Below are 24,908 nucleotides of genomic sequence, written 5' to 3'. Positions count from 1 at the left end.
CTTCCTCCAAATTATTTTTTGTGGCCCTCTGTAAAATATCATTTAAAGCTGGTGTTCTTAAGATGACTCTCAAGCTATAGAGAGATTTGTATCCAACTAGTCCATATTTCCTTTTGAGAACCAGTGGTCAAGTCCTATGCTCTTATCTGAGAACAAGACACAGTACATATATAAAACAGCCCTTTCCCACCTTTCGGACCCCTGTGATAATGATAGCAGTCTCTCAGTGACTGTCCTCCGGTTAGTTACTCATTCCTTGAGACTGAGCTCTTCCAAGACAAGCTCTTTCCACTCTACCTGGTATATTTAATGTATTGTCCAGCATCACACCTGCCATGGTGGTAGATGATCTCCCAGAAAAGCTGGAAGCAACAAATTTTAATTCTCTTCGTTCTTCATGTGTAAATACAAATTTTTCTGTGTGTCAAGTTTTCAACATGTAAAAGGGGCATACTTTATCCTAAGATTAGTGATGTTTGGAAAATAATATCTGAGGGTATAGTATTTAAGAATTAGCTAGTGAAAAGCACTTGTTTTGGTTATTTTCATAGTATCGCCTCTATTTTTATAGCAAGAAGTACTTAGAAAACACGTTCTAAATTCAAAATTTAAGTGAATTTTGAATTCAAAAGAATAGTGGACAAGATTTATCTTGAATATTAGAGATGGTAAGCACTTGGTTTTTACATGCCATTTAGAAACAGCCTAACAGATTTTATAGATGCAGAAGGTATTTAGGAAACTCTCTGGTTCTCTCAGTTTACAGAGAAGAGCTGAGTGGCAGAGAGATTTTATCTGACAAGCTTAAGGTAAAAAAACTTGGTAGAAGTGAACTAGTGCTGGAACCCAGTCTGTCTGTCCCTGGTTCCACACTCTTCTCACTCATACTTCGAAAGATGGCTTTTATACTCTTGATTCCAGATTCCCTCTCTTTTGGACATATTTTAGTGAAGGAACTCTTATAATCCTGGTGCTGAGAAAGGGGTACAATATTCCTAATGTAGTCTGATAAACACACCACAAAGGAACTATAGTAGGCTGAAGAATGCCCCCCCCAAAAGATATCCATGTCCTAATCCCCAGAACCTTTGAATGGTACCTTACATGGCAAAGGGGTCTTGCAAATATGATTAAATTAAGGCTATTAAAATGAGAAGATTATCCTGGATTTTCTAGGTGGACTCTAACTGTAATCACAAAGGTTCATATAAGAGAGAGGCAGGAGGATCAGAGTAGTAGTAGGAGATGTGATGACAGAAACAAGAGGTTGGAGTTATTTGAAGAAGGGGTCATGCACCAAGGAGTGCAGGGTCCTCCAAAAGATAGAAAAGGCAAAGAAATGGATTATCCTTTATAGCCGCTAAAAGGAACCAGCCCTCCCAACACCTTTACTTTAGTACAGTGAAACTGATTTGAGACTTCTGGTTTCAGAACTGTAAGAGAATACATTTGCATTGTTTTAAACCACCAAGCTTGTGATAATTTGTTATAACAGCCATAAGAAATTAACATAGGGACCGTCAGCTACCTTGATCTGGACATAATCTTTCAACACAGCTGAAGTATTTCTTAGCCCTTTAAAAGAATTATTTTAGCAGATATATTACCTTACTGGTTCAAACTGAGCTTGTGATACAAGAACCCTTACCAGTCTTCAGAAAAACATTGACTAGGATAAGTCAAGGAGAGTCCTTTCTCCTGACACTAAGAGCTTCCTTCTAAGTTGACATAAACCAATCAATCTAATGCTTGTTGGTTAATTGATCAGTTGGCTGCAGATCCATCTAATCACATTTGCCTACGTCCTATCTTATAGTAACTCTTCACTGGTGGTTTGGCAATTGTATCTCCAAGTTAATCTACAACAGTAGCTCTAGTTAGAAGCAAAGAGATGGGTTTCAGTGTCCATTTCTTGAGTGCCAGAGACCTAAACGCATTCAGAAGTGAGTGCGCTCTTGCTAGACCCCCACCCCACACTTTTTTCTAAGCTTTCTTAACAGAAGTCACAAAAAAGAAGCATGAGGCAGCCTAGGCAAAAAAACAAAAACAACCTCCCCCTGCTTTTTTTTTTTTTTTTTTTTTTTGGAGACAGGGTCTTGCTCTGTCACCGAGGCTGGAGTGCAGTGGTGTGATCACAGCTCACTGCAACTTCAACCACCTGGGCTCAAGGGATCCTCCAGCCTCAGCATCTCGAGTAGCTGGGTGTGACCACAGGTGTGTGCCACCATGGCAGGCTAATTTTTACATTTTTGTAGAGATGAGGTTTTGCTATGTTGCTCAGGCTGGTCTCAAACTCCTGACCTCAAATGATCCTCCCACTTGGGCCTCCCAAAGTGCTGGATTACAGGTGTGAGCCACTCCACCCAGCCCCTATTCAAACTTTATTCTAATAAGACTCTTTTGCCTTAGTGTGTCATTGCCATTCAGTTACTGCATACATTCTATAGGATAGTGCTCCTAAAAGAGTAGTCCTTGGGCCAGCAGCATCAGCATTGCCTAGAAACTTGTTAGAAACGTAACTTCTTGTGTCTCATTCTAGACCTACTGAATCAGATGCTCAGAGGTGGATGTCTGAGTGTGTATATTTTAACAAGCCCTTCAGGTAATTCTAAAGCCTAGCTGAGAAGAACTGTCATAGGACAAATCTGTGAGGTTCATCAAGGCTAATGAAAAAACACGTTGGACTCTGAGTGAGATCACCTGCTAATCTAGGTGTCATGGTGACTCTGTCATTTGCCAGCTATGTGACTTTAGGTTATGTTCTTAGTCTACTTGTCTCCTCATCTGTAAGACGGAAATAATAATAATTAATAATAATAAATTGCTTTATGTGAAAAGTTAATGTAGGCGTTAACAAGATCATGCATATGAAAACACTTTACAACCTCAGGGTTATTATTATAGAAGAAACATCAATTTGGATTGCAAGGATCCTGGGACCACACTGTTGGTGATATTGCCTTGATATTTAATATTAACTAGGGCTCCCAGGTAGTAATACGGAAAAAAAGTTCAGGAAGCTCCAGATGTCCAATTCTCCAGGCCAAACTTAAGGTTAGAAGTCTGTAGATGTTTAAAGGGTGTGATACTGAATGGAGGATCTGCTGGCATTATTAGTCTCTAGAACCAAGTGCTAAATTTCTTGATTTGAAAGTCAACCTATTTATCAGGTAGCAGAATTTAGTGACAGCTTTGAATTCTGTATACCAGTGAAAGTCTATGGCTTGTGGGATTCAGAACCACAATTCTTTATCAATTTCCACTGACACTCAGTGTAAAGTGGCCATGATCGCTTTCATTTCCATACCATATTCTCAAATAAGTAAGAAGCTCCAGGGAGCTCACTCAACAATTGATTATAGTCACATATTTTTTCAATAGAAAATATATATATCCTGGTATGTGGGAAGGATGGTCCTGATCTGGACTGAGATCTTTGTAGATGTTCAAGTCCAAACTCTGAGTAGGTTGAAAACAACTCAGATGCAACCAGATTAGACACAACTATGATTTTCATGGAAAATCATCAGAATTTTATCCAATCTCTGAGGAATGAAAATTTGCAGTATTTCTCAACAGCTCTATATATGTGGAGAAAACCACCTCATCAAAGAGAACAATCTCTTTTCCTTCTTTCGTGAAATCATACTGATATATGACTTTTGGCCTGAGGGCCCATCCTTCCTCTGAAGACTCATGTGTGCACATCACCTTTTGGCAACCCCCCTGTGCCTTGCAGGACAGTTGTGTAGCAAAGATTCTGTTTGGGTTGCTGTTTCCTCTGAGCCAGTCACACTGGTGCATCAGGAGATGCAGCTGTACCTTTTAAGAGCTCTGTGTCCTTAAGCAAATCATCTGTCCTTTTAAATTTCATAGATTTTTCCTTTGTAAAATATGAATAATATGTGCCTTATCAATCTTACAAATTGTTCTGAAGATCAAAATGGATGATGTATCCAAAATGCTTTATAAACTAATAATCTCATTTGGTTGGTGTTACTGATTTGGTTGGTGTTATTTACTCTTTAGCAGGAGAGTAAAGATATATACAGATATATTGGGTATGGTAGGCTTGAGTATTTTTAGACATCTAAGTTGTATATGCCTCCAAAGTTCCCCCTGAACTTACATCCCTTTGTCAGGTTACAGCTAAGGTGGTAACTAAGGATGTTAATTTCCTTTAGGTCCCTATAGGATCTCCATTTTGATCATGATTAGTTTATATATGAAACAGACACTGCTGCAGAATTTACAATGTTTCCATTCTGGCCAATTCAACTTTGAACATATTCCCTAAGTAAGAACAAATTAAGTACTATAAAACTTAAAAAAACACAGCATCCAAAGCTGGTATTGAGGGAGTGAAAATATCTTCAAAGGCTACTTCTTGATTGCTTAATATAAAAAATCTACTTAGAAATGTCCACTAGTTCAACAAGTATTCTTGAAGGAAATCTGTAACAAAGCTACTGCACATCAACATTTAAAAGAACAGGAACATGTAGTCTACCACAAAACAAAGTATTATTGCTTGAATTGTCCAAACTTTGTTTAAACAAAATTGAATTTCGCTTAAGTTGAATTCAGTGAAGAGCTCATAATGCATTATTGCTATTTAGATAGTTGTCATAGTATGTGGTACTCAGTAAGTCCTCTAAAATGGAAGGGAAATTAACTATGTGGTATAATTTCAACATAAATCATTAATTGTGGAAAGAATATCTCTGAATATATTGAATTGCTATTTGAATCTTTAATTGTGTATACAATTCTGTCTTTTCTGCTATGCATCCTTAACTAGACTATATGCTCCTTGAGGACAATTCCTGATTTACACGTCTCCAAATTTCCTTCTGCCTTCAGTACGGTGGTTTTATAAGTGGCACTTGCTTTCAAACTATCTGCTGTTTAATTATATTCACTTTTTATTGGCTTTTCTTGGGGGGCAATTTATGCACATAAAGTGTCCATAGATAAATGCATCATTATCACTGAGGTGAAAGTTGTGATTCTTAATTTTTTAAAAAAAACATATGCATTGGGCCACTTATTTTTCCGATGTGACACTTAACCTAATCACAGAAGTGAATAGAAAAACATGATTCTCTTTTAAAAGGCACACTTTACGTGAAACCATTTTAGGAATTCAGCTAATGTGTCAAATATAGTCATTCTGCATGATGATGGTGATGGGGAGGCTCTATGTACTACAGTTTTGACAGAAAATATTTTAAATTAAAGCAAGCTACCCAAAAAATTACATAAACATAAATATGCACTCTCCCACAAACACATTTGCACATCTTTAAACTTAGATTAATGCAAAGAAAAGATACATTCTTTTGTTCTAGTGGAATACAAATGACGAAGACTAATAAATGAATAAATAAAGCTCTAGGTAACCAAATCAATGTCTGCTCAATTCTGGTCAAGGAGGTGAAGGGAGGTTTCCCTTTGAGTCAGAGAATGTAGTGGATAAAAAGGACGTGAATAGCTGGGGGGATTTCCTGAGGCCATTGCAGACCAGCTCACACACTGTTAAGAGGCTCATTTTCATGAGACTTTTGGTTGCATTTGTAACACTTGCTCTAGGTCCCCTAGAGCATTAAGTGCCACATCACAGCACTACAATAACAGGACTAAATGCGAGAAGGTACATTACAAGGTTCTTTTTCTTTCAGCTCTAAATATCCAGGAGTTTGTAGATGTTCTCAAGACTGTTTTTTCCCCTTCGTTTTTCCTTCTCCCCCAATCCCCACACACTCCCTTCAAATAGAACTAAGTGGAAAGGACTGCTGTTTTTTAGGTAAAAACCTAAATTCTTGTACTTAAAAAAAAAAAAAAAAAAAAAAACCCAGTTGTAAAATCTGTAATGTAATTATTTCCATAGGTAGGAGATATTTTATTTTTTATAAAACCTGGTCTGACTGGTAAGTTTGTTTTAGATTAGGGATTTAGCTACAGTTTGGTGAGTGTTTGTTCTCTATTAGGCTTGGTGCATATTAATTGGTACATATTTTAACATTTCACTACTGTATTAAATTATTAATAATTTGAAATCATTAGCTTGTACTGACACCATTTTTCTGAAACAGTACCACCTGTTTCTTCTAAGTTTGGTCCAGAACAAAAATCTGAAATCTAATTTGTCAAGAAAACAAATGTGTAGTTCAGGAAAAGGATAGTGGCCAGGTGCGGTGGCTCATGCCTGTGATCCCAGCACTTTGGGAGGCCAAGGCGGGTGGATCACCTGAGGTCAGGAACTTGAGATCAGTTTGGCCAACATGATCAAACCCCGTTTCTACTAAAAATACAATAATTAGCCAGGCATGGTGGCACACGCCTGTAATCCCAGCTACTCAGGAGTCTGAGGCAGGAGAATCGCTTGAACCCAGGAACTGGAGGTTGCAGTGAGCCAAGATCGCACCATTGCACTCCAGCCTGGGTGACAGAGTGAGATTCTGTCTCAAAAACAAAAACAAAAACAAAAACAAAACAAAAAAGAAAAAGAAAAGAAAAAAAAGGGCTAGGAATCACCAAAAGAAGGAGGTCCAATGTCCAATGTTAGGATGATTATGCTGATGACAAGGCCATTTAATCTTTAAAAATAATATAAAAACAGGTATTTCCTGTAGCAGTGCTGAGCTTTACCTCAGGTCTGTGTGACAAAGCCTCATCTCTCCTCTTATACATTCCCAGTCTTCAGACATTTAAAGTCTCTGACTATCCAGGATTTCCTTTGCGACAATAATTAACAAATATATATATGTACATTTGTGTGTGTGCATTATGTTTTAAGCATATAATATATATATGCAGGAAACCTACATCTGCAGTACCACAGTCCACAGGTCAGGACTAGATACTTAAGATTTCTAAGGAAGTGATCCAAATATCTAGTTGCAGCTACGTAGATTTCATGAAACTATCCACAGATTTCAAGAATGCAGTGAGGGGAGAAAGAGTATACTTAATATATGGGTATATATACACTATATATATCCCATATATGTATGCCATATGTAAATAATAATAGTCAACCCTCACTAACACAATGTGCCTCATATTATTGTAAGCACTTTACACCTCCTTACTTTGTTCTCATAACGTCTAAGGTAGGTATCATTATTATTATCGTCTAGTTTTACAGATGAGACAAGCAAGGCACACAATAAATGGCGCAGTCCAAGTTCCTGTCTGTGATTCTGTCTTTTTCATGGACCTTTTCCTATCTGCTGCCTCCATGAGAACATAACTGACCTTTGGCCTATTCTTTTTTAGGACTTTGCTCCCTCTTAGGAGATAACAAGTGTAGCTTATCTAGTAGCAGAACTCACATGTTACCCAGCCAATAGTGTACTTAGCTAGGGAACAAAAGACTAAATTTGTGGAAATTCCTCATATTTGTACAAGAGAAAGTCCCAAAGCAAGACATTATGGCCTGGAAAATGGAAGAGATAGTTTGGGCAGGTGGATGTTTTGGGTCTCCCAAATCACAACACACGCTCAATGCGCAACCATCAATACATAAATCCAATTTCATTCAATATATATTTAATAAGCACCTGCTGTGAGCAAGGGACTCTGCTAGGACATAAGCTCTAGAAAGTAGCTACAAAGATTAGAAGCAATAATCCTAGTACTTAGAACATGGGAGAAAAGAAATATCACATAACTAAAACACAATGCAAATAAGATAATACCATAAAGGTTGCTAACAAAATTCTGTAGGTTTCAGTGACTTGAGGATATCATTTGATAGTCAGTGGTGGACACTGACAAAGTTACCTGAAGCAGGTAGTGTTTGAGATGGACTTTGGAATATGGGAAAAATTCCAACAATCAGAAATTGGAGAGATAGGTTTTAGGCAAGGGAAACAAAGAATCAAAGCAAGGGATAGGAAAGCACAAAGTGTGTTTGGGGTCAATTTGATTAGCTTCTAGAATACTCAAAGGATAGCAGTAGGAGTTTGAGATGCTGTGGGTGAAACATGTGGAAATGTCCACTGAGCAGCAGGAAACCCACATCTGCAGTACCAGAGTCTACAGGCCAGGACTAGATACTTAGATCTTTAGGGGAGTGGTCCAAATATCTAGCTGCAGCTACGTGGATTTCATGAAGCTGTCCACAGATTTCAAGAATGCAGTGAGGGGAGAAAGAAAGACAAACTTACATTTTGTGGGCAAAGGGAGGATGGATGAAAGATCATTCAGATGAACAGGAGAACCATAAAAACAGATGCTATGGAGTGTAAAGGTGAAGAATGCTTCAAATGCTTTAAGAATTAGAGATAGATGGTAAAAAGAATCAAATCATCAACAGGATACCTAGGACTGCTGTGAGGAAGAGGTATATTTAAGAGTTGGAGTCCTCATCGCTGTACTCATCTTTGAAAGAACCACCTCTTATTGCTTTCTACCCTTTCCCTAAACTCATGCATGCATACAATCACACACATACACATTTTTCTTCTAGGAAAAATGTTGGCATTATTAACTCTGAAGCAAACTATATCTGGAAGTTTTTAGAGTAGTTAGCAAGATCCAAACTTTATGGTTTGATTTTAATTCAAAAGATAACTGAATTTTTATATGCAGGTTAATTATTCCTTGGTGGGAATGTGAATTTATTTTTATTTTATTCTGGAAGTATTTTTGAGCATTTCCTAACTGCAAGGTATTGTGCTAAATGCTGGGATCAGAAAAATTTCCATAAATGCTCGGATGGCTTTTACCTGGGAGCACTCCTTCCTATGGTTGGCAAAAAGCTGACACCTTTGTGATGATGAGTTTCAGTCCTAGCCTCTAAGGGTTTTTGTGGTCAAGTTATTAAGTGCAATGTTTATCTGTATTTTTTCTGTTCCAAGATAATTTTTAAAAGCTTTGAATTTTTTTTTGTGTCATCAAAAGGTGCTTTAGAAGAATAAACTAACTCAAAGCCAACACAGAAACTGATTCTCTTGCTTTGCCAAAGTGGCAGTGTAGCATGTGAGCAAGTAAGAACACTTTTCTCAAGTATTTAAAACAACTACAGAAATCTTATTCTTCATTGTATTCTCTAAAGAATAAAGGTAAGAAGGAAAGTCAGCTTTTGATAGAGAATTAAAAAATAGCTTTAGCATATATTCGAACCATTAGGTCAAAATGGAGTAACAAAGCCCTGTAGAAGGGGACCCACAAAAGCTGCCCTTGGGACTTACTTATTTCACTTATTTGTTTATATTTTTTGTATATGTATTTTTTTTGATACTGCTGTGACATATCGCTTTAGCTCTTTTTCTGTATGTATGAATATTCTCCTACAACATAAAAATCTTGATGTATACATTGTTTAGTAATCTGCATTCATTCTTTCAAGATAAACGTTTTAATCCTACATGGTATTCTATTCTAAGGATATATCAGCATAAAATACAATTTAAACAATCACCTATTTTTGGACATTTTGGTTACATTCTGACTTTTATTCTTTTCAATAATTCTCTGTCCAGTATCATTGGGCATAGTCTTTGCAATTCATTATTTAATGAAAAGAAATTTTTGGAAACTTTAACAGGTAATACCACAAGCAAGGAAACTTAATACAACTACCACAAGCAATGAAAGAAAAGTCAAATGCCTCAAGGAGCCAGGGTGGAAGAGTAAATGAGTGAAGTAGGTGTGGCATAAAATATGGGGTGATAGGGACTTTGTCAAATGGGAGAGAACATGGTTTGTCTGAAGCGAGAAGCTGCTACTCAGTTCCAGATATTGGTGCCACGTGTGGATGCAGATCTAATGTTGTCAGATCTCCAATTTTTCAAGAGAAGCAAGAAAAAAAAATCTAGATTTTTTTTTTTTTTGGTGTGAAATCTCTTTAACCTTAAAGTTTGGCTCAAATTATTTAAAATATTCTATGGACCAAACATACATTTAAAAAAAATTCTATCTGCTAGCTAGATGCAGCTCACAGGCCACTGATTTTAATTAAAGAAAGGGCAAGATGGTGTTTGGAAATATATTTCTAGGTAGAGAGTTAAGTAAATAAAGTTTTACTTCAAGTTTTCCTAGTCACAAGGAATGTAAAATGTGGAGAAACTGAACCTCAACGTGTAAATCTTGAAAGATGGGTAAATACTGCTCCCCACTTAACACCCATGAAGAATTAAATAGAAGAGGCTTCTAAAATGTTTTTAATTTCCCAAAGAAACATGCTTTAATGATATAAAACTCTAACCCAGTGTACTGTATGATGATATCTAATGATAATTTCCCTTCATTTCCCATCGGAACAAACATTTCCCATTAACATCCACCTGCACTACTTCCTTTCATAAAGAGGAGGTGGTATTTGGCTATGTTCTGGTTCTGATTCATGAGAAATCAGCCCAAGCCCAACATTTCTGTTCTTAACAGATTTTGGTTTTTAAATCTGTAGAACACAATGTTTCCCTGGGCTGAGTTCTAGCATGCCAAGTTTTGGCTGGCCACAGACTTTGACATCTGAGTGAAAAATCTTTCAACAATGGCATTTAAACTGAAGAATCAACAGACCTTTAATTATAACACTGCTTGTAATTCCCTCCCTCTCTTATCATGATGTTCAAATTGCCTCAAATCACTAACTGCATGGACAGCATGTTATTTCATTTGCCATTGGAAATATCATAATTTAAAAACTTGGGGGCTTGAGATTGTGTATTAATTTTTGAAAAATCAGTATTACTTATTCACCGTAAATTAAAGAGGCATATGGAACGAAGGTCAAAATTACTGATTCATTAGAAATAAAAAACAAAAACCACTCACCACACTATTTCTCAACTTATCTAAAATGCTCAAGATTTAGATAAAAACAATATTGCCGCTTGGAAATTAAGCATTAAAGATACAGAAATATGGAGTCTCTTTTTAGTGAGATTCCACTAAATACCTCTAGTATCTCTCCATAAATGTTACATGATCATTTCTTAATGGCTTTTTAAAAATGACAAAGTCTCAGATTACCCTGTGTTTCCCTTATATAATAACAAAAGACATTTCTACACTACTAAAGCACACAGGAATCCTTTGAAAGTTTCTGTTTTAGAAACTGATGTTGAAAAAGTACTTAATTTATATTTAACCTGCCTATCTGAATATACTTACTGGAAAAATTAGGGTTAAAAATGTAAATGTGGGAAATGTTTATTTCCATGTTCTATAGTAGTTTTTGTTTGCTTTTATATATAGATCTTGGTTATATGTGGAAGACAGGCATAATTTCAGCTCCTTTTTCATCTTGAAGAGAAACCTGGCTCTCAATTTCCAGGAAATACATTTATTTAGACCCAACAATATGCCAGACTTTTATACATCATTTCTAATCTTCATAATAAGTCTACAAGTTGGGTGTCATTAATCTGTTACTGATAAGGACACTGAAACTCAGGTAAATTTAATAATTTGATCAAGGTGATTTAGTTAGTGTCTTTTTGTCCATGAATTTGAAGTGGTAGAATTTGCATGCAAACACAAATATGACTCCAAAGGCTCTGCTTTCTCCTTTAGGAGAAAAAAACACCTTCCTGAAATACTAACATCTTTTCCTTGTGTAATTGACCATCCTTTCTTAATACAATCGGTTATCAGAGCTATCATATTCTTAATTACCATTAGTATTACCTTACGATTCTAAAATTCATCTCTGTCTAGTGTATAGAATTCACATCCTAAGGTTAGGTATAGAAGCTGTAAGTCTCTGATTTCCTGGAGCAGATCTGGTTTCAAATCTTGTCTTTTATTATCCCCATATATACGCTGCATTTATAAAATTATGTCCTAAGTCTTTGTTCAGAAAATATGTAGTGTCTGACATTATTTTGTGTATACAATGCTAAAAAGGTCACATCCAGGAAGCTAGTCCTGACCAGCATACAACACTCAAGAAAGGTTCTCTAAGGTAGAATCAAAGGAGAATCCCAATTGAAGTTGTTGAGGGGAGAAAAGATAATAAATAATATTAACAATAATAACTCCATGCATTGAACTCTTAATATTCTTCATCCTATCTATATTAATTCTTACACTACTCCCATTTTGCATATGAGAAAACAGAGGCTTAGAGATGGTAAATAACTGGTTCAAGGTCACATGACTAGTGGCCTTTTACCCCAGAACTTGTACTTTGTCTACTAAACTCCCAGAATATGGGAACAAAATCTAAAGAGGTAAATTCAAAGATCAATATTAAGATGATAAATACAAGATGCAGCCAGGAATCAGGGATTGGAGTGGGAACAGATTAGGAAACAAGGTGATGGGTCCAGCATGGTTGCACGGCTGAAGTCAGTAAATGTCTGATATATAGGGGTGTCATGTCACATTGAAAGTACAGTTACATCAGGGAGGTAGAGCTGACTGAGAGAGAGAATATATAAAGGGTGACAGATATAGGACTGCTTGGCTGATTTCATGTTTTTCTTTTACAAATGTAAATAAAACACTGTGTGTTGCAGGTCAGAGGGCCAAGGGGATATAACTGAGGGCTCTACTCAGAAAACATCTCGCTTCACATGCCATTAACTGAATAGGGGAAAGAAACTCAGTTGTCTAACAAGGTATTTTTTAAAATACATATTTCTCCAAGAGGGTTAAACCTCATTCACACCTTGGAGTAAATTACTTTAATGAGGTTACCAGATCACCAAACTGAGTGTAATTAAAGTCAAGAAGCTGCAGTTTGAATGGGGAAAGGAAATGGGTAACTGTGGAACTGAAGAGTGGGAGAAGGGGATGACAGTGAGACAAACAAGGATAACAAGGATTTCCTTAGGGGACTAGAAGGGCACCAAAGAGAATTTTATGAAAAGACAGTTCAGGACTAAATAAATGTAAAGTACTAACGTCATCATTATCATTAGTTCTACTCTGCACTTATGTCTAGAATTTTGGTAGTAGCCAGTGTACAATCAAAATCACTAAATTGGTTGCTAATTTCTGATTTACAAGCTAAGCAGAATTCCCTACTTAGAGTAACTCCTCAAAACATACTTGTTGAGCAAAATGGGACGTCAAAATTTTGCCTGGAAGTTGGGAACTTTCAGATTTTCATAATTCCAACCTGTTTTTACAGTCTAGGTTAATCTGGTCTAACCTATCAAGTTCATCTGAGTCCTCCATGGGAAAAAGGAAGAAAGAGGACATAGGAAGTGAATAAAGAATTGATACCTCATCTGGGCGCAGTGGCTCATGCCTTTAATCTCAGCACTTTGGAAGGCTGAGACAGGTGGATCACCTGAGGTCAGGAGTTCGAGATCAGCCTGACCAACATGGTGAAACCCCGTCTCTACTAAATATAAAAAATTAGCTCGGCGTGGTGGCACAGGCCTGTAATCCCAGCTACTTCGAAGGCTGGGGCAGGAGAATCACTTGAACCCGGGAGGCGGAGGTTGCAGTGAGCCGAGATCGCACCATTGCACTCCAGTCTGGACAACAAGAGCAAAACTCTGTCTCAAAAAAAAAAAAAAAGAATTGATACCTCAGTGCTCTCCTTCCCTTCTGTGTGGCCCAATACAGCATGCTCTTGCCTCTGGGGAAGCTTCAGAATGTTTGTTCTAGGAAAACTGAGGCAATGCTGTAATAGCAAGAGCTATGTGAAAGGTAAAGTATGAAATGTATAATGGAAACCAAACCAAAGAGGTATGTTAAAGATGAGCCCATTAAGGAAGGAAAGAGCTCACCTGTTGGACTGGAATCTCAACTGGCTCTTTTATTCCACTCGAAACCTGTGCTGAGTCTGTACAGACAGACTTCTGAAATGCTTATATATACAACCTGACAGGTACAATCAGAAACAGCACAAGGACTGTGTGCCTCAACAAGAATAGCCAGAGCACTGAAATCAATTGCAGAGCACAGACATACTTCAACTGTGGGTATGCAGACAGTCCCCAGGTATGGCTGGTGAACAGCATGCTTTATATGTGCTATGTCCCAGCCTTCCTGGTTTTCTTCTCTTCCATCCTACCCCTTCAGCACCCACTACGTCTTTCACATTTTATAAAATCACAGGAGATTTCTAAATCATCGTGCCTTTCAAATACTTTAAAAAATATATTGTCCTCCTAATAGAAAGGAGAGAGGTGGAGTATTTGGCTGATGAACCTAATTTGACAGTAGGTTTGCATTTTTGATGTTTCCTCCCTTATGAGTGAGTCATGAAAAATGTATATTTTGTCTAAATATTGATAAAGCTTTAGAATGTAAGAGCTGGAGTGAACCTAAGAGGTTTTGTAGCCCAGCGATTTCCAACCCAGGATGTGTCTCAGAATCACAGAGAGGTTTCAGATTCCCAGCCAGGCACAGTGGAATGTGACTGGGAAGGAAGGCTGAGGCAGGAGTATCACTGGACCCCCCGAGTTTGAGGCCAGCCTGGGGCAACACGGCGAGACCCCTGTCTCTAAAAAATAAAAAAAATAGGTAAAAACACAAATCACAGATTCCTGAGCCTTGTCCTTCCCCTGCCTTCCTCAGGTGATTCTACTTCTATGTCAGTTTTGGCTACTTGCAGCCAGTTACGGAGAGATTTTGATCAATCTCTTCATCTATCTGATGAGGAATCTGAGACTCAGAGAAGTAAGAGGTACAGTGATTTCTCTAAGGTTACACAGTGTATTAGTCTGTTTTTGCACTGCTGATAAAGACATACCCAAGATTGGGAAGAAAAAGAGGTTTAATGGACTTATAGTTCCATGTGGCTGCAGAGGCCTCACAATCATGGCAGAAAGCAAGAAGCAGCAAGTCACATCTTACATGGTGGCAGAGAAGAGAGAGCTTGTGTAGGGAAACTCCCCTTTTTAAAACCATCAGATCTCTTGAGACTTATTCACTATCATGAGAATAGCACAGGAAAGATAGGCCCCCCGGATTCAATTACCTCCCACTGGGTCCCTCCCACATGTGGGAATTGTGGGAGATACAATTCAAGATGAGGTTTGGATGGGGACACAGCCAAACCATATCACACAGGAATATATCACAAGTGAAGATAGTCTATGGATACTGTAAAATTGACCCCATTAGCTATATTCCAAACTAGTTCATTATTTTAGAATCTATTTTGTGTGTTCGTATGCATACAGCAATGCTTCACATATCTGCACACCATTTATGTGGCATTCCAAATATGGTTAAGAACAAACAGAAAGTGAAAAAGACCTGCGAGCAGCCAAAATTGGTATTAAAGAGATCACACATAAACCCTCCAAGTCTCTTTAAAAACCTCTTCTCTTGCTTCTCTATCCAGTGAGGCATAGGTGACTCAAAATCTTTATCTCGAAGCCTGGCCCTTCTGCTGCATTGTAGTCTCATGTCTCCAAAAGCCTAGTGGACCGCTCACAGATACCCAGTCAGCACCTTCACTCAAGTGTTTTCAAAATTAAACGTGTGCTTTCCCCTCCCAACCCTGCTCCTGCTTTGCTGCCCTGTTTCTGTTTATGACTCTACTCAGGTTCAAAATCAAAGAGATGTGTTTGGTGTCTTCCTCTCCCTTACTCCCCCAAATATAATGGATTAATTCTCCTGCCACGTCTCATAAATCAGTTTGCCATCTCTGTTCATTCCCTCTGCCCCTGCCCTAGTTAGGGCCTTCATTGCCTTTCACCTGGACTGTTGTAATAGTCTTCTATCTGATCCTGTGTCCTCTGGTCTCTCCCTACTCCAATCCATTTTACTCACTGTTGCCAGATTAATCTTCCTGAGGCACAGCTCTGATTATGTTACTCTCCTACTAAAAACTTTCAATAGCTCCCCGCTGTCTCCTGAATGAAGTACAAATTCCTTGCCTTAATAATCAAGTCCTTTCACTTTCTGGTCCCAGTATACTTTTACCACTTTATTTCCCACTACTCACCTTCACATACTCCATGCTCAAGTTAAAATCAATTACTTCTTTGCAGAATCTTTACCCTTTGATTCTTCCATGCTTTTCTCATGACAGAATAATGCTCTTTCCTTCTATCTTTGAATGCTCAAATCCTCCTTGTTTTTCAAAGCCCAAATCCAGTGTCATCTCTTCTGATGAAGCCCTCAGTTAGCTCTCCTCTGAACTCCAAGAATATCATATCTGTACTACTTTTACAGAGCATTTTACTTTTCACTATTAATTCTAGCGAAGTAGACATATGTCTCAGCTCTGCTGCTAGATTAAAACTTCTAGGGCAAGGTATGTCTTATCTGTGTATCCTCTCCAGTGCTGAGTATACAAAGTGCACGACTCACAGTATTTGTCAAGTGAATGAGTTCATGCATGTACTTTACACACAATCAAAACACAGTTTTTTTGTTTTATTGTCTAAAGAAGATTAGAAATAATGCATCAGAGAAGGAATGAGGATCTTTGAGACTTGCACAACAAAAGGTAACTTGATAGCGAAAGAAGAAAAATAAAAACTATGAAAAGAAGGCATGAGAACTAAACATATAGCAGTCAGAGGGTAAAGAAACACAAAAACAAATAATCTTATAGAATAAGGACCAAATGGTTAATTGAGAAGTTTGGAAACCATAAAATAATATTCAAATATGTAGCATTACTTTTATACTTCCACACCCTCATCAATATAAACAAATTTGAATTGTAGTTCAAGATAATAACTCTGAATCACTTAGAAAAGTTTGAATTGTGGTAAGTATATTCTTTTTTGGGACAGAGTCTCACTCTGTGAGGCTAGGTAAATAAGCTGTCTTTATTAATGAATAGATTCATATTTTTCTGAATATTAGAGAAGTAATTAATTTTTCCCTAATAAGATATGTTCATGATATAGTTTAGAAAATAAAGTAAAAAAACAAAAAATCTTAAAAATCCTATATTTCCAAGATTCACAATCTATTGTTAAAAAAGGTGTGATTATACCATATGTATTACTATGTATTCTGCCTTTTAACTTAATGTATAGTATAAATAGTTCATACTATTATAGGTTCTTCATAAACATTTAGTGGCTCAAAATTCTATCTAATAGATACGTTATACTATACTTAACCAGTACCAGTACCCTAGAGTTGAACATCTAGCTTATTTCCAGTTTTATAATACAAATAAAAATCTGTATTGTAACAAGATTTACCATGAGCTGATAACTGTTGAAGCAGAGTGAGGAACTCATGAGAGTTCACTATGATATTCTTCCTACTTTTGTATATGTTTGAAATATCTAGAACAAAAAGGTAAAAATGCATGTTTATGTCTTAATTCATTTGTGTTGCTATAACAGAATATTATAAACTGGCTAATTAAAAAAAAATATTTCTCACAGTTCTGGAGGTTGGGAAGTCTAATATCAAGGTACTGGCATCTGGCGAGGGCCTTCTTGCTAGATCATCGCATGGTGGAAGTCAGAGGGCAAGAGAGCACAAGAGCCAGAGAGCAAGAAGGAGCCAAACTCACTTTTATAATAAACGCACTCTCATGATAACTAATGCACACACTCCTGCAGTGGTGACATTAATTCAATCATGAAGGCAGAGCTCTCATGACCTGATCACCTCTTATTAGGCCTCATCTTTCAACACTTTTCATCAGAGATTAAGTGTCCAACACAAGAAATTCTGGGGACACACTCAAGTCACAGCCATATGATAAATATCTTGTGTATAATGATTTTTGTTTACTTGTAATTATTTTCTTAGGTTGCAGTTTATGGCTAGACTGCCTGGTTCAAAGTCTTACCCAATCATTACCTAGTTATCTAACTGTGGGCAAGCTGCTGATGCTTTCTCAGCTTCAGTTTTCTCATCTGAAAAATGGATATAATTGTAACTTGTAGGGGCTGTTCTAAGGATCATAAGAGAATATGTGCTTCTAATCCCTTCCACAGTACCTAGGACACTGTTAGTGTGCAATAAATGTTACCTTGAAAAAGCAAAACACTGGTTGCATAATTATGTGTTGTGCTTATAAAGAAACATCACATATAAACTGAAAACCATGCCTGAAATAACATGCTTAAGTGTGCACCATTTCTATTTCCAGGCTAAATACTTATTTCAAAGATACTACCATTGCTAAAATAATTTAGATCCATAATTACCATTATGAAGCATTTTCTATGTGGTTGATATTGGCCTTACTGGGCTACATGTTTGACGTGTATTATCCCATTTAATCGTCACAAGAGTTTTCTGATTATAGACAAAGAAACTGATGCTTAAAGGTGAATTAATGTGCCCAAAAGGACACAGGGTGTTTTCGAACACAGGACTGAACCTCTGGAATTCATTTCTAAGCTTCTGAAAATGACCTCTGTACCCTGTACTCTTTTTTTTTTTTTTTTTTTTTTTTTTTTTTTTTTTGAGATGGAGTTTTGCTCTTGTTGCCCAGGCTGGAGTGCAATGGCATGATCTCAGCTCACTGCAACCTCTGCCTGCCAAGTTCAAGCAATTCTCCTGCCTCAGCCTCCCGAGTAGCTTGGGATTATAGGCGCCCGCTACCACGCCCAGCTAACTTTGTATTTTTAGTAGAGCCAGGGTTCCTCCATGTTGGTCAGGCTGGTCTTGAACTCCCGACCTCAGGTGATCCGCCCACCTCAGCCTCCCAAAGTGCTGAGATTACAGGCGTGAGACACCACGCCTGGTCCATACCCTGCACTCTTTGGCATAGACCTCAGTCTTTCTTTCTCTCTCTCTCTCTCTCTTTCTTAATTTTTTTTTTTCTCTCTCTCTTTCTCTCTCTCTCTTTCTTCCTGTTTTTTTTTTTTTTTTGGCACAGTTTCACTCTTGTTGCCCAAAATGGAGTGCAATGGCGCAATCTCGGCTCACCGCAACCTCTGCCTCCCGCGTTCAAGCGATTCTCCTGCCTCAGCCTCCTGAATAGCTGGGATTACAGGCATGCGCCACCACGCCTGGTTAATTTTGTATTCTTAATAGAGACAGGGTTTCTCCATGTTGGTCAGGCTGGTCTCGAACTCCTGACCTCAGGTGATCCACCCGCCTCAGTCTCCCAAAGTGCTGGGATTACAGGCGTGAGCCACCGCACCTGGCCTAGACTTCAGTGTTTCTAATCTTTATTCCTCAGAGGCAGATATGAATTTTGGACAAAGTTTTGGTTCAATTTTGGATGTTTAACTGGACCTTTGGGTAAAGTACATTTTTCCTTCCCATTCACTTTAATCAGTATTATTTATTCAACAAATTTTATTCTAGCAAATAATTTTAGAGAAGGAAAAGCAGTACTCAATTAACAAGCTGACCTTAAAAATGCATATTGCATTCTGGAAAAACTAACAGCTATCATGGTTTTTTTTTTTTTTTTTTTTTTTTTTGTAGACGGAGCCTCGCTCTGTCACCCAGGCTGGAGTGCAGTGGTGCGATCTCATCTCACTGCAAGCTTCGCCTCCTGGGTTCATGCCATTCTCCTGCCTCAGTCTCCCGAGTAGCTGGGACTACAGGCGCCCGCCACCATGCCCGACTAATTTTTTGCATTTTTAGTAGAGACGGGGTTTCACCGTGTTAGCCATGACGGTCTCGATCTCCTGACCTCGTGATCCGCCTGTCTCAGCCTCTCAAAGTGCTGGAATTACAGGCATGAGCCGCTGTGCCTGGCCTATCATGGTTTTAAACAATAATTTTCCATTGGTTTGATTATCTTATGTCCACTGTGAAACAATTCATTATTAAACAATTCGTTATCACACAAACACATATACACATTTAATAACTTTAAAACTCCATATTTACATATTTTACTTTAAATATGTAATCTGAAATGTGTATGCATACGTGCATGTGTGAGAGTAAGACATAGACCCTGGAAGTCTGAATTTGGAAAAATCTCGTGAAAGTCTGAAAAAGGTGGTTTTCTACAAACCTTATAAATTAAGTCACGGAAGGTCACAATTTTAAAAAATAGATACCAAATTAAGTCTTTTATCCTGGGTTTAGGGAGGCTTCTCCTGTGCAACATACTTTAGACCAAGGCAGTCAAGAAATACTAACGGGGATGCTGCAATTCCTCTGCCTCAGACAGTACATTTATGCATCTGTATTACAAAAAATGTGCCAGCTCTAGCAAGCTCACAGTACTGAGCAAAGTGCTATAGTTACAGCTGGCTCTGTTTACTTTTTTTTTTCTGGTCTGTTCCTCCATGGGGGGGCCACAGTGGGGTGTTTTTTTAAGATGGGGGGAAGGAGGAAGGAGTTTTTGTGAGTTCTATTTTGGATTTTGGTGAATAAGAAAGCAGAGAATTTGCTAGCCTGTTACTCAGTTACACTGAAACATGATGCAAACTGACTCAATTTGGAGCACAGAAGGTGCTGAAAAATTTTTCTAAAGAGGTCTTGAAATATCTAAGTCTGTCTTCAAGGAAGGACTTATAAAACAAAATCACCATGTAAATAATAGAAATATGTTGCTACTTCTCTTAAACCTGACCTCTTGAGTCAACTACCCACATTAATATACTCTAAAAGTAGCCAGCATGATATTTCAAAAATTACTTTGTGTCCTTTATCCCCAGTAGAGTATTAAAAGGAAGATGCTTGAGTGTACACACACACGTGGGTCTTCTTTACAAAGTCACGTCTACATATGTACACTGTTAGGGGAGTATGGGCTCTAAACGATTGAACAAGCTGTATTTCCATATTTGTATTGTCCAACCTATTTTCCCTTTTCTTATTTTCCTGAATATGCCTGAACATATGTGTTCAGTATAAACATACAATTGTGTGGACGTGTCTATGTGTGTTTCTAATTCCATGCTATCTTGAAAATGGCTCAGCGTTCTAGAAATACAGCCACATAATTTGTTTTGTTTTGAAAAACTGCTCAGCAAATGCATGCAAGGTCATAATGGCAGGTAACAGACCATTTATTGAAGTGCTGAAACAAACAGAAAACAAAGTCCAGGACACCATCACAAAGCAGTGCTTCCCTTGTGAGATACTCTCAGCTAAGTAAGAATTGAGTGAGACAATAATAAAACAAATACCCACAGGCTTTTCAAACAGTAACAACCCGCTCAGGGTTAGCAGCGCTTCTAGACCTTGATGGTACAATGATGTTCTCAACCTTTGCTTTCAGACACTGGATCACTGCTTAAGTAGCCTTTATCTTCCCCCCTAATTTTTGTTGAAGATGACCTTGAAATTAGATTATATTTGTTCCTAACAAAGCTTATGTATATTGTGGCATAACTCTTAAAACCAACAATTGGGCTTAGTTTTACGAAGAAAAAAAATCCAACAACCTTTCATGCTGAGATTTCTCATGCTAGTTCTCAGCACAGAAGTGATTTTTTTTTTAAAGTTGCATAAAACCTAGCAAGGTTTAAGTTTTCCCAGCAAGGAGAAAGTGTTTTTCAGCTGTTAAATTTTTCAGATGCTTTTTTTGAATTTGGATAAAACTCAAAAACATGTTTGTTTTAAAATGTAAACCTTTTTATGTACAGAGGTTTGCATATAGAGAAATGCTATTACTATATTTTAAAATACTTGCTTTTGAAATAAGGAGGTCACATGCATTGAAATACAACAAACTGCATGTTGCTTTATGAATGTCCTATTAAGCCTGATGTAAATACGATGTTTTGGAGGACCACTGATGCACACGTTTGCTCATAGGATCACTTATAACACTAGTAGTGGATGTATTTCCATGGCAGAGCAAAGGGTGGTCAGGTTTGAACTGAAGAACATCCATATAGTCAGCTAATATGCTTTTAAAAGACCTTTCACCTCAGTTGCAACACACTTCTTTGTCCTAAACTTGCTGGATTACTCAACTTGTTGGCTGGACTAAAGCTGACACAATATATATTTCAAGCACAAAAATGATAAGGAACACATAGGGATGTCAGCAAAGAGGCAAAGATGATGGTAAGTCATCGGAAGGCTAGTTATTATTATTTTTTTTAACAGTTCAATGTCTTTATTGTTTTCTGTAATATTATCATTTTCCGTTTTGCAAACAAGGGAAAGAACAACGATTAGTTTCATTTTAAAATTATTAGATCATAAAGGGCAAGTTTAGGAATATTGTTTCTAGCATACTAATAGATGAAGTTATTTGTAAATCACTAGTCTTACTTCTCTGTTTAAAAAAATAGCAAAATACAGTATTCTGAGGAAAGTCCTGACAGATTGGAGTGTTACAGGATAATCTGAAATCTGTTTCATTATGGAAGTTTGGCCAATATAGAGAGAATATATTTTAGATGGCTTAAGTATGTATTTTTTGTGGATTGTACATTTTGTAAGACTGTTTCAATGCCTTGAGATCCAAGTCTTTAGGTCAAGACTGAACTCTAGAAATGGCCCCATTGAATCTACAAAAGGATACATTAAAAAAAACAAAAAACCTCATTTCCTGTAAGCTGCTGATAGTACTCAACAGAGTTGAAACTCAGGTCACACGCATCCTACCACTCTAGTGCTGCTCCATTTACTAATCCAAATGAGGATAAACCCTGAGAGATCTGTTATGTTTCTACATAAGGAATGTACAAGCTTCTCTTGAAAATCAGTGCATTGGGAAGGATACAGAGAAATAACAGAGGTGAGAATCCCTCCCCGATTTGTTTGCTAAATCCCTGTTCATTCCTGAAGATTCAGATCAAATACCATCTGACTGATAGGTCTTCTCTGAGAAACTCTATTTTGCAGGCAAGTATTGGGATGACTGTATGCGCATCTCCAGTCCCAATGCATCATTTAATATAATTTGTTTCCTCTCTGTTTCTTGCTGCATTACAGGTATCTGTGTTACGTGTTCATCCTTCCCTAACAGTCAGTGGACTCTTTTAGATGAAGGACTGTGTCTCTATGTCCCTATGCTGAAAGGACAATGGAAAGAGATGGTGCTATTGATGCCCGGAGGCCTGGGTCACCAGGGAAGCTGCAGTCACAGCAGACTTGTTCAGAGGGAGTAAACCACAAAGGAAATGTGGCTGGGATGATGATGACGCAATGAACCGTGGGGGAAAACTCTGGCCTATGCCTTCTACTGACCCTCTCGCCACTCACAAATGTCTCACAAGCACCAAATCCAACTGGGAATCTAGCTGACATGGGTCAGCCACTCTGTCGTAGAGGAAGGGGAGGGTGAAGCTTGGGTCTAAGGGTAAACACATCCATGATGTGGGAGCAGGAAGATGCCTTTGCAGGGGGGTGTCTAGGGACTATGGACTTAAGATAGCCTCACAGGGTCACCATGCCCCAGCACGACCCAGAAGGGCCCAGAGCAAGGAAGACATGACAAAGGAGCCTGAAGACTTGAGGAGGCCTTGGAGCTGGGACAAGGAAGACACATCAGGATCTACATGGACAGGAAACTAAAGACGAGGTGGGCTCTCAGACATCTCAGTGAATTTGAGCTCAGAAGACAACACTGAGACCAGACACCATAGTGAGTAGACTGTATTGAACTGCTGTCCACCCTCACTTTCATACTGCATTTGGATGGCACTCCAAGGAAGGGGAGAGGAGACCACCTAGAAGAATGGAGGCCAAATCTGAGTTACCTCATAGATACAGAAAGAACGCCTGTCATTTTTAATGGGTCTAGTCACTCTTAAATTTTAAGCAAACTGTAGACTTACTGAATAGAAGATATTATCTTAATCTACACAATTTTTTTGTTGTTTTTTGGCAGGGTTCCAAATATTTTTATTCATGACTCACAGTAAAAAGTACACTTTACATTGTGATCTAGTAACTGTTTACACACATACATGGATGTGTGTGTGTTCTGGAGGTAGAAAGTAACCAATCTGCTCCAATTTTAAATATTAAGATTATTCATAATTCTTTAAGTAGTTTATTGTTTGGAAAGTTATAGACCAAGGTTTAGAAATTCAGCAGACCTCTAACTTCTAATCAAGGACTTTAAAAAATTAAGAACACTACCTGATTTCTGATTTAGTCTTTGAAATGCCAATGCAATTCATTCATAATTATTTATTCATTCTCCAAACATTTATTGAGAGCTTACTGCATGCCTTATACTATAGACCTGCAGCACATATATAGGCCCATTAATTCACAGCTGCTTTAGGATTTATGGCAGTATTGGTCAGATGGTTCCTAAAAAGGGAAAGTTTTCAGAGGAAAACAACCTGTTCACAACATTTCTTACCTAGCAGTGAAGAGTCTTGACAGCATCTCTTTTACTTTCTCATTGTGGTTCTAGTTTAATAACATAAGTCTATTTTTACTTTTCATATTTAACCTTAATTAAACATGCTATGAGTACAATCATGAGATTTTAATAAATTAGACTATTTGAAAAAAATTTTCCCATAATGATGTCTTCCTCATATCTTTCATGATACACAAAGAGAATATTTATACAAATATTTTCTTGCTTTGAATATGCAGAAACTGACCATTATTTATAGTGATTTTGAAAATAAATGAACTAAAGCATGTGCACTTATAAGGAGAGTAAATAAGCAGCACATCATTACCATCTGAGACAGCATGGCTGCTCCCCTCTTGGTGAGGACAGTATAGATACAGCAAGAAGAAGACAGATCATAAGTATTTACTACCAGACTTTCTTTAAGTAAATATATCCTATTCCAGTAGAAAGTATCATATAAGTATATGGCCTGAATTCAATTCAGTTATTTACATAGCTCTACCAGTAAATGGTTAACAGTGGAGACCAGAAATTTAGAAAATGTAGAAGACTGAACGATATATAAGTGATTGAGAACATGAGTCTCTCTCCTCATCATGTAGGACATGGGTTGAGGTCATAGACTTAATTGGTAGGAGTTGCTACTTTTGAAGAGTGAAATGCTTTGAGGCTTTTAAGAGAATTTTAAGTTGATTAACTTTTTATTTGTGGAATTATGATGTGGGCTTTATTAAAATATCACAATTCGGCATTGTTTCATAAACATAATTATAGGCCACCTTTTCAAAAATTGCAAGAGTTACTAAGA

The 24,908-nt window shown here is 37.6% G+C and overlaps 1 protein-coding gene across 36 annotated transcripts in view; it reads right to left on the bottom strand.

Moving 5' to 3' along the window:
• Positions 1-24,908, bottom strand: part of ZBTB20 (zinc finger and BTB domain containing 20) — an 811,121-nt gene that overhangs the window by 122,930 nt on the left and 663,283 nt on the right. The window contains exon 1 of one of the 36 annotated variants that reach the window (XM_050781951.1): positions 1-24,908. This exon is cut by the window's left edge and continues 4,709 nt beyond it. The exons of the other annotated variants lie outside the window; for them this stretch is intronic. The gene's annotated coding sequence lies outside the window, so the exon portion shown is untranslated. 36 annotated transcript variants of the gene reach the window in all.

Source organism: Macaca thibetana, chromosome 2, assembly GCF_024542745.1.
Source record: "Macaca thibetana thibetana isolate TM-01 chromosome 2, ASM2454274v1, whole genome shotgun sequence".
NCBI classification, from domain to species: Eukaryota; Metazoa; Chordata; class Mammalia; order Primates; family Cercopithecidae; genus Macaca; species Macaca thibetana.
The sequence above is the reverse complement of the archived record's forward strand: the minus strand, read 5'-3'. Positions and strand labels throughout refer to the sequence as shown.